We start from the raw sequence: 17,267 nt of genomic DNA on the forward strand, positions 1-17,267 counted from the left end.
ATACAGTGTTATATTAGTGTCAGGTGTACAATGTAATGATTCAACAAGTCTACACATTTCTCATCATGTGCTCATCAAGGTAAGTATATTCTTAATCCCCTTTATCTATTTCACCCATCCCCTTACCCACCTCCCCTCTGGTAACCACTAATTTGTTCTTTGCATTTAATAATCTAGGTTTTTTGTTTTGTTTTGTCTCTATGTGCAGTTTAAATAGAAAACTTGCCAAGTATACTCACAAGGAATGTTTGATTAATTGATTGATTAATTTTATGTCAGACGAGTAATATGCTGAGGTAGTAACAAAGTTTAAGAGAGACTCATGTCACACAAGAGCATGATGACCCAATCAAAGTTCCAAAATAATGCTTATTTTAAAGTATGAGGGCAAACATTAAAATAAATTAGATTGTGTGCTTTAGTTCTATGTTTCAGGTGGTGATTAGAGAAAGCACAGAATAAGTTTTGCATGACACATCTATTAGCTGGCAGACACATGCTCCATGCTAGGGGCTCTCTGCAGAGTATGGGAAAAAAGAATTCTCTAGAAAAGTTTGTCAAGCCTGAGATGCTGCTTATTTTTATTTAGATCTAACTAACTCTTCTTCCCTTCCACAGAAGAGCACTGATTGCTTATGCTTTCATCTTCCCTAGCAAAAGATGGTAAAGTATCAACGGAAGAAAACTATCAAGATTTATTTTTGCCTTTACCACAAACAAGTATGTAATGCAAACTGCCATGATGGAACTGTACAGATACGGCTATGCTATCAAAATGTCAGGGATGCTTTCTTTCCGGAAGGTGGGGGAAAACAACTAGATTTGGAAATCTGGTATACAAATGTATATGAATATACAAATGCCATTTATAGATCCAGATACCCATCCACCCATAAGTATATATAGTTGGCATCAAGTCACTAAGCATAAAGATGTTGTGGGTGTTTACAACTTTTTTAAAAAAGGCATTATTTGCATTAAAAATGTTTTCTAATTTCCAAAATAGTCTATGTGAGGAGTTGGGAAATTTGGGTGAAAAGATAAGAGTGGGGGAAGAAAAGTACTAGAAACAAATTGGACACAAATGCATATAAATACCACAGTCTTTTGTGTTTTCAGCCTTTTACATACACAGAAGACGACGTACCTTGTGTTTCCGGTTCTGACTTTGCCCAGCAACCGGTATGAGTTTGGTCAAGTCACTTCCCTTCCTTAAGCCTTTGTTTCTTCATCACCAAAATAAAACGAGAGAGAGAGACAGAGACAGAGACAGAGACAGAGACAGAGACAGCAAGATGTTGGCATTAGTACATCACATAGCTCCCCTAAGCAGTACAGAATGTCCCCTCCAGCCTAGCATTCTATGATTGTTACTATGAATACATTAATCGTGTTATTTTGCACAGATTAATTATATGGGTTACTGCTAATTTTTTTCTTTTGTCGTTTTGTTTGTTTGAAGGATGCTGGTAGGTGGTTTTGCTAAATGGGGCTTTCTTTACCTGCTTGAAATTTCTTGTGTGGTATCTACCAACATGACTGATGTTTCCAGTTATCTGTCAGTTGCGTCTGCAAGCCTCTGATGCTGGTTGAAGTTTGACTTAGGCCAAAACCCTTTTCAAGTGGGTTTACTGTGGATGGTACTGTTCATAAAAGGGGTGGTTGGTGACTTGTCTCAGGGAGACCATACTGAAGAATACAGTCACTTCAGAGCTTTGGCCAGAGAGACAGGGGACTGGATGAGGAAATGGCAGTGTGCAGTATGGTTTTCAAGAGAGAAAAAGTACTTGCCATAAGTGATCAGTGGTTTGTGAAAATAAAATTATGCTGAAGTCCTGTAAATCTTGTGAATACTAAAGACTTCATCATCATCCACAGAGCAACTCTTGAGAAAGGAAACACACTGCCTGAAAATTTCCTGCTGCCTTGAATAAGGGCTTGGAGGGTAAGAAGAAAAAATGGACATCAACCGAAAGGAATAACACAAAGAATGCTCATGTGTCAGTCACTGCTGAAATAGACAGTTAAAACTTTCACGACAGAAGGAAAACCCTCGTAGAGGTGCCCCATACAGCAGTCGAGAATCCCAGGCTAAGGCTCAGCCACAGTTCTAAAACCTTAGAATAAAATCAACAATCCCTCTAATTGTTTATCACAATGCTTTCTTTAGACATTTTACTTGAGGAGTTGGGGTGGAGCGAAGAATAAGAAAATCCTTTCTGAGCTTGCCTTACATCTAGTTTGAAAGTAGAATTTCTTTACTGGAACTGCTGATCTGTAAGGCCACCAGTTTATGTGGGTTTCAAAGGGCTCTTAGAGTTCAAGTATGGATGTGTTCTGTTTGTGTGCCAGTACTGTGCACATACACACACACACCCGCCCCGTTTATGTCTCCAGGCCAGTGTTTCTCAATCTCTGAACTACTGATATTTGGGGTCAGTTAAGTCTTTTTTTTTTTTTTTTTTTTTAGTGTTCATTTTTGAGAGACATAGAGAGAGAGGGGAGGAGGAGGAGCAGAAAGAGAGGGAGACAGAAGCTCTGTGCTGACAACAGGCAGCCCAACGGAGGGCTGGAAATCAGGAACTTCGAGATCATGACATGAGCCGAAGTCGGAAGTTTAACCAATTGAGGCACCCGGGTGCCCCTGGTCAGTTAATTGTTTATTCTGGGGCTGTCGTGTGTATTGTAGGATGTTTGTGAGCATGCCTCGGTTCACCTACCAGCAGCCAGTGCTATCTCCCCCTTCTCTTTACCTGCACCCCCATCTCCCCTGACATCCAAAAATATTTCTGAACATTGCCAAATGTCTCCTGGGGGACAAAAATCTCCCTTGGTTGAAAACTTCAGGCTGAGATAAGGATCTTTAGAGAGAGCAAAGGAAGACAGAGAGTGAGTAACATGAGGCTTTTCTCTAGGATTCAGATACTTATTCTCAGGGCTACTCTATTTATGGAAATTATTCGAAGATGCTTATAAGTGTTTTTAGGAAGCTGCTGTCGTTCCAAACAAGCCAAATATTGCAAATATTATTTTAAACTGTAACTCATAACCACTTTCTACAGCATGTCTTCATGGATTCAAGCATTTGCCTTGAAGAATGCTGTTGATTCATTTGTTGTTTTCACAACTTGTGTCACCGCTGGCCTTCCCCTTGTAATAGCATCAAGTAGTGCTCTGGTTTTCCCCCAAACTTTGCAAACCACTTTGATACATTGCTGAAGATACATTTTAGCAGACTAACTTTTTTTTTTTTTTTTTAACTGCACTTCTCAAAGAACCCACTTCGTCTACTTGTTAGGAGAGAAATTATTTTTAATCTGAATGTAATTGAGGCATAGTTACCTAGATCCACTTTGACATTTTGCCACACAGTCTTAAAATATTTTGCAAGTAGCAAAATTATACTTTGATACAACACTGACCTTACCAAGTAACCTTATGACCGAACCTAATATCTTAAGTAAATGTGACCAGAATTAATATACCTTAATCTGAAGCTTAAGGAATACACCCTTATTCAGTGTTTATATCTTATCTTGACTTGTATTTTACTTCCAAAGGAGAGGAAAACAGTACAAAGGATGAGGGGTTTTGTGTGTGTGTTTGTTTCTTGGTGGTAGCACTCCAGGACTTTCCTTCCAGAATTTATTTCAACATCATTTATTGAACACTGACTGTGAGCAAGGATTTATGCCAGTTTTTAGCAGATTTTGTTTTTGCAGTAAAATCAGATGTATTTCTTTTAAAATTGTGCTGTGATGAATCTTTTCTCTATTATTTTGATATTAGTGAAGATTATCACAAAAGTAATGTTTTCTCCATCTCTAAATGCAGGACTAAAAAAAGACTAGAAGAGAGGGAATCTACAAAAGGGAGACTGGGTTTTTAAAAAGCCAGACATATAATATTATAAGATTAAAATAGGTGGTGAGAATTCTGTTTCTTATCACTTCACTATTTGGCATTAAGTGGACAAAAAAACAGACAGTCTCAGGCTAACTTTTTATTTTCTTCTGGATAGATGGCAGGCCCAGAATATCACAGGTTAAACTCTTGAAATGCCTATAATTTCAGATGAGTGAGTTCTGGTAAAAATATACACTTTCTGGCCTATAAATTGTCCATCATGTTTTTCCATATTTGCTACTGTTTTATTATAATATGTTAAATACCAGTAAATAGGAACAGTGTGAATATTACTATTGCATTTAAGGATTTTAACTTTAATTCTTACTTGCTTTTAGATTCTGCATCTTTTATGTTAGGTGCCTGGTCTCCAATTTTGTGTTGATTTACTTGGCTGTGTGGGAGTTATGTAAAATTATCCAACTGATATAAGCCAGGTGTTCACAGCTCTTTATGCATCAGGGACTACACTGGAAGCTTTCCAAGAGTAGGTGTCTGTGACCTATATAGCAAGTATGACAAAGATGGCACATGGGCCTATTTGCGGTGTCCCTTAGGCAAGCCGTCCCCTCAAGCTCACTGACCTCCTCCAAGGTCTCCTGCCTCCCGAATCCCAGACCCATTCCCCAATCACTTGGGAGAAATGTCTTTGGCAACAGTCAGCTCTATGGTGCCTTCCCGACCAACATGGAGAGTTTGCAGCAGCACAGCGGCCCCCGCCCTCTCCCATGGCTGAGTGTCATCTTCACACCTCTACATCCTACACCCCTAGCTGGTCTGAATGGTACAAAGCAACTGGAGCCTCAGAAAGTTACTTTTCAGAGGCTCTAACCCCAGCTGCAGATAGCACAGAAAACAATACATTCGCTATCTTTAACAAAAACTATTATTTTAACATTTATTCATTTTTGAGAGACAGAGACTGAGTGGGGGAGGGGAAGAGAGAGAGAGAGGGAGACACAGAATCCGAAGCAGGCTCCAGGCTCTGAGCTGTCAGCACAGAACCCAATGCAGGGCTCGAACCCACGAGCTGGGAGATCATGACCTGAGCGGAAGTCAGAAGGTTAACTGACTGAGCTGCTCAGGCACCCCAAAAGCTGTTCTTTTAAAAACACTTTCTCTTGTTCTTCTGCTCATTCTTTTCTTTTTATGTTGTTTCTAATTCTTGTTTCTTGGTTATTCTTTTCACAGAGGGAGAAAAGAGAGGTTAAAAAGCAACCAGAAGATACTGGAGAAGGGAAAGAGACTTGCTAGTGGAGGGCTCACGGGGAGGGTTATCAGCATTCATTTTAGAGCAAGACTGGGGCCACTGGAATAGAAATTACTTGCTTACTGTAGGATTGTATGGCAGCAGTCATGGACCGAAGTGGTAGGGACCATAGCAACGTGTCCCTAGCTCTGCAACGCAGCCAGCATTCCTGCCCTCCTGCCACAAACAAACAAATAAAACCCTGGGCAATTCAAGGGTGCAAGTAGGACTTAGGTAGTGTATTAGTCAAGGTTCTCCAGGGAAACAGAATCCATAGGAGAGACAGAAGGAAGGACAGAAGGTAGGGGACAGAGGGAGGAAGGGAGGAGAAAAAAACCAAAGATACAGAGAGAAAGGGAGACAGATAAGAGAGAAAAGAGATGTACTTATTTTAAGGAATTTGCTCACATAATTGTGAGGCAATTTGTAGGGCAGACTGGCAGGCTAGAAATTTGGTCACAAGTTGATGTTGCAGTCTTGAGTCTGAATTCTGCAGGGCAGAGGGCTGGAAACTCGGGCAGTGTCTCTATATTGTAGTCTTGAGAAGTATTCCTTCTTGGGAAATCTGTCTTTGCTCTTAAGGTGTTCAAATGATTCCATGAGGCCACCCACATTATGGAGGATAACTGCTTTACCCAAACTCTGATTTAAAAGTTAATCACATTAAAAGCAAAACAAACAAACAAACAAAAAAAAAAAAACCCAAAAAACAAAAAACAAAACCTGTACATAAACATCTAGATTAGTGTTTGACCAAAAGACTGGGCACCACAGCCTAGGCAAACTGACACATAAAGTTAACCACCACAAGCAGTGTGGAATCCAGAGAGTGCCCCCAAATCATCAAAAATCCACCCCTCCCCAGCTTCCTTGGTGAAGGTCTCCACTGACCCATCTTCCAGTCATGCCCCATGAACAAACACAGAGGTTGCTGTGTTACAGAAGGGATGTTGAGAGGGCATCAGGAGCTGTTCAATTAGAGGGATCCCACCCACCAGAAGTAAGGGACAGGGGAGTGTCATTTTGGGAAGGAAAAGAAAACATTTTGTGCATATAGACCTTGAGTACTTAAAAGGTGGGAAACAGAAGGGAGAGAGGAGAGACCCTTTGGGAGAAAAGAAGGGCTCTTGCTGGAATGTCCTATATGCTCCTGCAGCTGGAGGTGGGCAGTTTTTCCAGTGGTCACATCAGATATCAAATGCAACTGATGGGCATGTATCACATTAGCTTGAGTTAAACTACCTTTGAATCTCATGAAATTTTTCTTTGAGGAAAATTTACTTTTTCTCATTGATTTGAAGTCAGTAATTTCTGTTCCTCTGAACACAGAATTGCTTTTAATTATAAATGCATGACATTTAAAATTATTTAAATACAAATATTTTTACACCAACGGGTGTGGAATGTGGGGTGTGGGATGTGGGGATGGAAGCAATGAATTCTTTCCTGTGCAGAAACCCTGCTAGAAAAATATTTTCCCTTAGTCATCGTTACAAAAATCATCCCTCTCAGGGATGCTTGTTATTTAAAATTAAATGGAATTGGCATTTGGAGATTTTTCTGAATAATTTAGCTGGATTTATTTCAATGATTACATAATGGCTACGAATGGGTCAAGGCCCCAGTCATATCAGGGAATGAAGAAATGTATTTGTTTATATGGCCATTGTTCATCTGCCTCACCTACTCTCATCTCCTGCTTCCATCCCCAAGGCTGCTACCCCCACTTGTCTCACACACTCCATAAGGATAGAGACTACCTTTGATTTATCTTACTCCCTGGTGTGGTCTCTGACATAGCACAGTGCACCCGTGTGTGTTGAGCTGAACTGAACATTGATATCTGGGGATCCTGGCCATTTAGGAAGATAGAGAATGCTATGATAGTTCTGTAACTTCTCAGCAAACAAAGTTCCTTTAGAACAAAGTCAACAATGTTATAACAACAGCCTTACAGATTTCTAAATGCACAGCTGTCATTACTGGCAGCTGCTTATACCAAAAATCTTACGTGTGCTAATGTCTGCCAAATATTGGAAACCAACTCTAGGCAAAATCTGAAGTATGTTTCCTATATTCACCCCACTATTCACCTTAAAAAAAAATCTATTTATTTCGAGAGAGAGGGAGAAAGCAGGGGAGGGGCAGAGAGAAAAGGAGAGAGAGGATCCCAAGCAGGGATGCGGGGCTCGAACTCACAAGCCATGAGATCATGCATGACCTGAGCCAAAATCAAGAGTTGGACACTTAACTGACTGAGCCGCCCAGCTCCCCCCACCCACTATTCACCTCTTTTAAATTTCCCTTTTTTAATATTTCTCTTTTTCATGTTCAGATCTCCCCTACCCTTTCCATTCCTTCCTTTTATCAAAATAGGAAAGAACCTCATTTTAATCATTTTTATTTGTAAATTAGTCAACTGATAATAATTTGGAATTAATGAATTTCATTTGACTTTTCTTGATTATAAAATGAAAAAATGTGTTACACTCTAAAAGGAAAGCCAGGTATGAATAAGCAGATGGGGATGGTCCTTCTGCTCATCTATGGGTGCCTCCTTTCTTCCATTTCTGCTTTCCTTCTTGGGGATACGTGGGAAAGAGGCATAGACAGGGCCACCCTAAAGAGCACCCCTTACAGTACAATGACTTTAAGCCATTGAGGGTGACTAGAAGGCATCCAATAAAAAAGATGGTCATGCACTTTTTCATATACCAAACATCTATTTCCAGGACCTGAAAGAGCTATGGATCTTGGAGATCCATTTCTCTATGGATCGTAAGTCCACTTTGCCCTACCCCAACCACTTTAGGCAAATATCTTTCTTTCTTTTGAACACAGTCCAGTCCCCTCCCCCAACTTTAACTCAACTCTTGTCATCCACGGGCTTTAACAAAAACTACCACATGCCGGAAGGGCCTGGGTGGCTCAGTTGGTTAAGCATCTGATTTCATGGCTTGTGAGTTTGAGCCCTGCGTCAGGCTCTGTGCTGACAGCTCCAAGCCTGGAACCTACTTGAGATTCTGTGTGTCTCTCTCTCTCTCCCTCTCTCTCTCTCTCTCTCTCTCTCTGCCCCTCCCTGGCTCACGCTCTCTCTCTCTCTCTCTCAAAAATGAATAAACATTAAAAAAAAATTTTTTTTAATTACCATGTGCCAACTCTGTGCATTGCTAGGAGTCTGCAAATATTGCTAATCTGAAAACAGTCCTGGAAGACTATATTAACCACCACAAGCAGTGCGGAATCCAGAGAGTGCCCCCAAGTCATCAGAAATCTAAAATCGCCCCTCTCCAGCTTCCTTGGTGAAGGCTTTAATTGACCCATCTTCTTCTAGTCCATGCCCCAGTGAACAAACTGTGGCTAAGGGAATGCAGTTCCCTGGCTAGGGCTGAGAATGGGGGGAGAGGTTGCTGTGTTACAGAAGGGATGTGGAGAAGGCATCAACATCCCAGCAAGACAGGCTAACATTGTTTCCATTTCACCTGTGTGATTCAGGGAGGCTAGGGACATCCTCAAGCTCATAACATTAAGTGGCCAAGTCAGGAAGCTTGGGTGTCTTCAGCAATAAAGCCCATGTCTACTCCCAGATGGATTTTTAATGTTGTCTGGCAGTCTGGCATTTATTTGTTTAAAAATTGACAATTTAATTGTGCTGCTTCCCTAACCTGAAATCTTGGATAATATCCTCATGCCCCCTATATTATTTCTGCCTCCACCTAAATGTCTCTTGGGAACTTCACATTCCACGTGATCAAAACTGAATGCAACACTGTTCCTATGTTCCTAGCCTTTAATTCAATCAAGTCAGCTACTTACACTAGAAACCTGGGACTCCTGACTTTCCCCTTTTTGTCATTCTCTTTTTAAAAAATTGGCCACTAAGTCCTATAGATTCTTTCTCCCACATATACATACAAATACACATGTGGTGCTATAAAACCCTCCTCGACTTCTCTGGAAAACTCGGTCCCTCTGCACCTTCCACCACTGTCGATACATGCCGTGATTATAAGAACATACACCACTGTTCTTGGAGTGTCTGTTGATAGAGTACATCTCGCCCCCACTGGAGACAGAACTCTATATAGGGGCAAAGGTCTTATATTGTCTGTGCTTGGAACTCAAGGCATCTTGCATTGTTTCTAGCACATGGTAGATCCTCAATCAATACCGCTGAGCTAGTTTTAATTGGAATGCATCAGAGGAAGAACGGTCTCATAGTGCTTATATTTGAGATTTAGATACCTCCTTATGATTAAGCTGAGGCCTAAGCAAAATAGGCGATTTTCAAAGTTTGTCTTTTATGTGTGTGACCTCTTCTGTTTTAGTCCCTTTTTCGTATCAGTAACAGCCCCTCTCCTTTTAGATCCCCAGTGACCATCTACATTTCCTCTGTCCCTTTCCCCAAATCAGGAAGGATCTAGAATCATCACTTGTATCAGAACTGAAACTCTCAGCTCTACTGCACACTAGCTGGGATTGTGGACAAGTTCTTAACCTGTCTGAAATTGTTTCTTCATTTATAATACAGATATGAAAATACCTGCCTCCTAGAGTTGCCATGGAGATTCAGTTTAAACAAACAAACAAACAACTGTGCATAAAGTATTAGCACTATCCTAAGCACATAATAATGGCCCGATTAAGGGGCACCTGGGTGGCTCTGCCAGTTGTGCATCCAACTTCAGCTCAGGTCATGATCTCACAGTTCTTGGGGTTGAGCCCCATGTCAGGCTCTGTGCTGACAGCTCAGAGCCTGGAGCCTGCTTCGGATTCTGTCTCCCTCGCTCTCTGCCCCAACCCCACTCACACTCTGTCTCTCTCTCTCTCAAAAATAAATAAACATTACAAAAAATGGCCCAATTAATGTTAAAAGAAGACTGCCTTATTAATATCAATATGCTAATTCTTTCCAATGTATTTACTTTAAAAATTGCTATTTAATTATGGAATGCATGATCTCTTATTAAAGAAACCTATTTGTTCAACTAGTATCTATTGAAGCTTCCCTGGTGCCTTGCTTCACACCTGAGAACACAGGAAAAAGACTGGATCCTAACACTGGGGAGTGGAATTTCCCACCTTTGTGATATAGTGAGGTGTGCTGAGGGCAAGTTTCCCAAAGAAGGGTTCCAAGAGGGCTGAAATCAGTCAGAGGAGGGCAGTCATGTTAGAGGAAACATGAACAAAGGGGACAGAAGTCAGACAGGGTTTGACAGGAGAGGACGAATGACAAGTCATTTGGTTCAGCTGTAGCCTGGGTGCATGTAGGCGGGGGCAGGGGAGTCAGAAAGATGAGGCTAGAAAAGGTAAGCGGGTGGCCAAATCCTCAGGGGCAATAGCAAGTAGGTGGGAAAGATGTGGGCTGGGGTTCTTCTAGCCCGGGGGAAATCACGGCTACGTTTGCATACTGGAATAACTGGGAGCTTTTAAAAATACCAAAGCCTAGACCCCTAGACAATTACATATAAACCACTATGGGTGGAACTGAAGCTTCATTTTTTTTTAAAGTTCCCCAAATGATTCTAATATGTAGCTGAATTTGAGAGCTGCTATATAATCTAGTCCTCAAAATCATATCAATCCATATTCAGCTATGAAGGTAACGGTGTGATAATCATTGACCTTCAGAATGGGGGAAGTGGGAGCTGTGTTTTTCAAATTAATTAATTTCTTATTGTGGAAAAATATACATAGCATGAAATTGATCATTTTAACCATTTTCAAGTATGTAGTTCAGTGGCATTAAGTACACTCACATTGTTGTCCAACCATCACTTTTCATTATTTTTCATTATTCCAAAATGAAACTCTGTGCCCACTAAACACTAATTCCCCATTCTTCCCTCCCTCAGCCATTCTACTTTCTGTCTCTAAATTTGACTACTCTAGGTACCTCATGTAAGTGGCACCATATAGTACATGTCCTTCTGTGACTAGCTTATTTCATTTAGCATAATATCCTCAAGATTTACCCATGTGGTAGCTTGTGTCATAATTTCCTTTCTTTTTAAGGTTGAATAATATTCCACTGCATGTACATACCACATCTGATCCATTCATCCACCAGCAGAAACTTACACCCATATAAGGGTGTATAAATGGGTGTACTAATATTGATTTGAGTCCCTGTTTTCAATTCCAGAAGTGGAATTCCTAGGTTATATGGTAATTCTATTTTAATTTTTTTGAGGAACTTTAATACTGTTTTCTACAGCATCTGCACTATTCCCATTCCCGCCAGCAGTGCACAAGTTTTTTGTTTTGTTTTGTTTTGTTTTGTTTTAATGTCTATTTAATTTTGAGACAGAGAGCAAATGCGAGCAGGGGAGGAGCAGAGAGAGGGAAACAGAGAATATGAAGCAGACTCTACACTGTAAGCACAAAGCCCAACATGGGGCTTGAACCCAGGAACTGTGAGATCATGACCTGAGCCAAAGTCAAATGTTCAACTGACTGAGCCACTCAGGTACCCCCCCCCCAATTATTCCACTTCTTTACTAATACTTGTTATTTTCTGTTTAGAGTGTGTGTGTGTGTGTGTGTTTGTGTGTGTGTGTGTGTGTGTGTGTGTGTGTGTTTATAATAGCTATCCCAATGGGTGTGAAATAGTATCTCATTGTGGTTTTGATTTGCATTCCCTAATGATCAGTGATGATGAACATTTTTTATGTACTTATTAGCCACCTGTATTTCTCTGGAAAAATGTCTAAGTAATTTTTCCATTTTTAATATTGGGTTGTTGGTTTTTTGTATAAGTCCTTGATGTATTATGGTTATTAATCCTTTGTCAGATATATGATTTGCAAATATTTTCTCCCATTTCACTAGTTGTCGTGTGCATTAGTGGTATAGTGGTGAGCATAACTGCCTTCCATCTCATTGTCTTTTCACTCTGTCGATAGTATCCTTTGATGCACAAAAGTATTTAATTTTGATGAAGTTCATTTCATCTATTTTTTTCTTTTGCTGCCTGTACTTTTAATGTCATCACCCCCGTGTTTTGCAAATGTGTGCACAAAGTACCACAGGTTGGACTCCCCATAGAGAAGACTGAGATGGAGGCTGGTATATACGGTATTTTAGGCAGTACTCTTGGTATCACCACCTGTGGAAGGGAAGGGAAAGGAGCATGGGCAGCAGGAGAAATTGGGCTGTGATGAAGGCTCAAGGAAAGACTCAACTGATCATCACAATGAATTCTGAAGCTGAGAAGAACCTTCAGAGATGTCCTTCATTTGGGTGAAAGGGACAGCCTTTATATTTGACCCGTCATTGGATAGGGGGTACTACCAGAAGGGGCTATGACCAAGAGTAAAGCAGCTCTTTTCAGGCCAGACAATGCCAAAGAAGGCTGACAGCTGAAAACTGTTGGCCACATGCACTCCCTGCATCTGGTCTTCATTATTGGAAGGAAATCTGGGTGACATATCATATCATCCACTACATTCCCAAAGAAGTCTCCTCTTGCTTGCTTTAGTCTCCTGGTGCTTGTTCTGGTCCCCTCCTGGTGAAGGGGAGCTGGGTGACATATCACCATCCACTACAGTCCCAAAGAGGTCTCCTCTTGCTTGCTTTGATGCTCCTGGCCCACTGGAACTTTACTATAATTTAGGGAAGTATCTAAGGTCATCAGGAATCCCCAGCCTATTGCTGGCCCACTCTCTCCCTTCTCTTCTTCACTCTTCATTTTTCAATCCCTGGTCTCTCTCTTCCCCACCTACAACACAGTAACATTACTGTTGCCCTCCTGTTGGTCATGGCCCAGCATTCTTCCACCTCAAGCCTTTTATTGCTCAAGACATGATGAGCAGGAACGGGAGCAGAATGTGGTTGCTTAAATCCTGGAGTATGGGTGGACGGCATGAGAGACTAGCAGAGAAATGTTGGGATAAAGTACTTATGCACAGAGTATCCCATACCAGGAGCTGAGGTACTGAGGGAGAGGATATTGAATCAAATAAGCAAGTACATGATGAGAACATTAAGAAGAAAAACGATGACAGTTAAATAGTACTTGACGTTAGGGACATAATAAACATTCACCTTAGTTTTAGATGTTGAAAAAATGGCAAAATGAGAAAAAAAATGCAAAGTTAATATTTATGTCTAATCGCTATCCAGCACAATACTTCAGTATATAATAAAATGTGTTCAAACTTAAATGTGTTAATACTTTATTTCTAGTTGTATTTGATTAGAACTGTAAACTCTTACATACAAATATGGGGCTTCATAAATTGTGGTTCACATAGCATGGAGATCTGCTCACAAACCCAAAACACCAGAGGGAATGTTCACTACAGTGCATCCTCTTTTAGACTGAAGAAAAGGGTACTTTTGGATCCTTCCCATGGCCCCTTGGCTCTCACAGATACAGAACCTATTGTACTGAGTTCCTAATCCTAAACTCTAAGATTTGCTTCTCATACAAATTTCCCCTTGGTCATCTTATCTGTATAGTGTAACTATGTTTTGTGACTTTTCCCTAAAAATAAGTTTTAGAATATTTGAATAATTGGATTTATGAACATTTCAATTCCTAGCCCTTAGGTAACCTACTCCTCTTTGGTTTTAATGAAAGTCCACTACCCAAGGCCTTTATGTCATCTAAAGTCAGACTTCATTTGGAAGTTCAGTAATCTTTTTTTCTAAGAAGTATTCTTGAAAAAGTATTATCTATTTGGAAATGGTTTAGGGCAATCTAGATGGAGAAAAAAAATGCAGATTTTATATTCTTCTCTTCCTTTCCTAGTTGTATGGCTCCAAGATACCAGAATTTCTCCCCACTCTCACCCTACTGCATCCCGCCCCCACTCTCGCCCCAAACTAAATTACCCCTATAAGAGAGGTAAGTAATATATATACTGATTGAAAACATTTCACCTGCACAGAATTTCCATTTGACCTCTGTTTCATTTTTGAGTGTCATTTCCAATACTTTCTCTGACCCTATTTCTACTGCAGTCTATATCTTCAGACTAAGAAAAAATAACATTTCTCTGAGGAAATTTACTCTAAATAGACCTCCAAATGCAAATTATCTGGAAAATAACGAGATTATACACTCTTTAAAAACAAGTTTTGATATTTCCTTTATACTAGAGCCTCATTTCTCTTAGGACAGCCATGGGGGAATTGAAGGATTTCTTCACTTGCATTAGTTTTCTGTATCCTCATCACCATGATTATCGCTATTAAGTTTTTAGCCTACATTTTTATGATTCAATCTTGGAAATGGTTTTTAGAGTTTTGTGATCATTTCCTCGTTTCCATTTTTCAGGCTTTTACAATGACATTAGCTATTGTCCTTTTTTTAAACTGCCCGAAAATCAGGATTTAAATTTTAGTATCAAGTAGCTAAATGGAAAATCCCTCTCCTGGGATTCTTAGGAAGGTCACATGAGAAGCCTCCAAGGATACGCTATCTCATCATAGGTTACAAGCTCAAGATCATAGAACTAGGTCAGAAGCCCAAGATCTGAGCAGGTTCTCCACTCTGCTAACAACTTCATCAGCATAACTCATCAAGGCTTAAGCACTATCATCCTGCCTTTCCGTGGCTTTGCCCCACTGTTGGCTTAGTGTGGCCAAACTACAAATCTCTTTTTAGTCTTCTCTCCTTTTGTCTATCAGTTCTTCACCTTTTCCCAGGTGTTCCAGGCAGTTCCTTTGTCCTTATCATCAGTTTCTAGCAAGCAGTTCTTAGACTCTCCAGGCCAGGATGGAGCACTACAAGTATATCTCTTAGGGATCATTAGCACTTCGTGAGAAACACCCAAACTTCCCCCATTGAGACCCTTCAAAGGTATAGTACTGCTGTGAGATTTTATGTATCTTAATTCCTTCTCCCACCATCATTCCTTTCATCCCTTCCACCAAGCAGAAGTTATTAGATAGGAATAAATGATGTCATCTTCAACAAAGGAGATAATTCCCAATTACTAACTTCTTTTTTTTTTTTAAGTTTATTACTTTGAGAGAGAGAGAGAGAGAGGGCAAGAGAGAAAGTGAGCATGAACGGGGAGGAGCTGAGAGAGAAGGAGAGAGAGAATCCCAAGCAGGCTCTGTACTGTCAGGCAGAGTCCAATGTGGGTCTCAATCCCATGAAGCAGGAGATCATGACCTGAGCTGAAATCAAGAGTCGGAAGCCTAACCAACTAAGCCACCCAACCCCCCTCTTCCCAATTATTAACTTCTAACTTAATCTATGACTGGTTTATAGTGTTATCTGAAAATAGAAGATTCTTTATTCTTTTAAAGTTCTTATTATCCTCACAATGTCTAAAATGTTGGGAGTTGGTAGAATGAAAGTTAGCAAAGAATAATCTCTCTTCTATCAGATGTAGCAAAGCTGATTCTCAATTCAAAGAGCAGGACTGGTTTTGCTATTAAGACTAATAGTAACCCATTTGTTGCTTGGCTCTTAAAGCACAAGAGGTGGACTTAAAAAAAATTTTTTTAATGGTTTGCTTTTCAGATCGTAATTGTCATACACAAATAATGCATGGCTGAGCAGAATCAAACCTGGGGTGTGTGCAGGGTCAGTTCCAGAAACAAAAGACAGGTTTCTACAGCCTAAGGGAGAGGTTCAGGAGACAGCCAAGGGCAATACTTACTGTTCCCTAGGCATGGCATAGAACTAAGAGCAAAGTACTAAAAGCTGACAGTGAGAGATGAATAATGGCCACTGGGAAAAAGGGCAAGCTATTAGGCAATAGGCAGTTGGAAAACAGAGATTAAAAGTTAGAAAATAGAACCAAAGCCATTCAATTAATTCTGTCATTCTGTATCTTCCCTAGTTGGGACTGCTTTTGCCTGGGTGGCCAGTCCTGCATTGGCTCTTGGGCCTCAGCTTCTTAAAGGTACTACCTGGCACCTGGCATCACTATCATCATCAAATCAGTGGTTATTTTCCCAGGATGCAGAGCAAGTGTTGATTTGCCAGATCCCTTGAGAACTAAACTCTTAGTCGGATATGATAGCATCTTTTCTTCTCAGAAGGTTTTTGAGAAGGTTTTCCAAAGTTGACACCTTTACTGACTTCCTGCAGCTTATTTTATAAACATCTGTGGCATATGTGCTATTAAAATTTGTGCACAAAGGTACTGTATCCTTACAAGCATCAGAAGAGTATGGAAAGAAGCTATTGTAGTTACTTACCACAACCAGTTGTTTGCTCTCAGGTGGTGGGAGATAAAAAAGAATGCTTGGAAGACAGGAAAAGACAGAAAATTTCCTTTTGCAATACTCAGCCTTTTCCAGAGAAAATATGTAACCTGTAGTGGGCATTGTTTCCACATCTTATTACAATATTGAAAAGGACAAGAAGTCCCAAAAGAACTTGTAGATCTCATTAGTGTTAGCAATTCAGCCGTGCCCATCAATGGAATTTAAAGAGAGCTATACTGGGAACTTCATGAACCCGATAAAGGTCATCTACAAAAAACTCCGATACATACATGATGGTGAAAGACTGGATACTTTCACCCTCAGATTAGGACAAAGAAAAGGATATCCACTCTTGCTACTTCTGTTCAACACTGTGCTGGAGAACCTAGACAAGGCAATTAGGCAGGGGGAAAAAAAATAAAAAAAAAAACAGAAGTCATAATATTGGAAAGAAAAAAGTAAAACTACCTCTACTTGTAGATGACATGATCATGTATATAGAAAATCCTAAGGACTCTATGAAAAACAATATTAGAACTAATAAACAATATTAAAAGTTGCAGGATACAAGATCAATATACAAATCTCAATATATTTCAATATACTAGCAATTAACAATGTGAAACTAAGAAAACAATTTCACTTAAAGTAGCATCTAAAAGAATAAAATAGGAATAAGTTTAACAAAATAAGTGTAACATTTGTACACTGAAAACTCTAAAACAATACTGAAAGAAATAAAGGCCTAACTAAATGGGAAGACACTTCAGGTTCATACATTGGAAGACTTAATATTGATAAAATGGTGATACTCTGCAAATTGGTCTGCATATTCAATATAATACATATTAGAATTCTGGCTGGCTCTTTTTGCAGAAATTGCCTGACACTTCCCTATTTCAAAATTGACTACAAAGCTTCAGCAAACGAGACAATGTAG

The 17,267-nt window shown here is 40.0% G+C and overlaps 1 pseudogene; it reads right to left on the reverse strand.

Moving 5' to 3' along the window:
• Positions 1–273: 273 nt before the first annotated feature.
• On the reverse strand, positions 274–383 carry LOC122241781 (annotated as a pseudogene).
• Between the last annotated feature and the right edge of the window lie 16,884 nt (positions 384–17,267).

Source organism: Panthera tigris, chromosome C1, assembly GCF_018350195.1.
Source record: "Panthera tigris isolate Pti1 chromosome C1, P.tigris_Pti1_mat1.1, whole genome shotgun sequence".
NCBI lineage: Eukaryota > Metazoa > Chordata > Mammalia > Carnivora > Felidae > Panthera > Panthera tigris.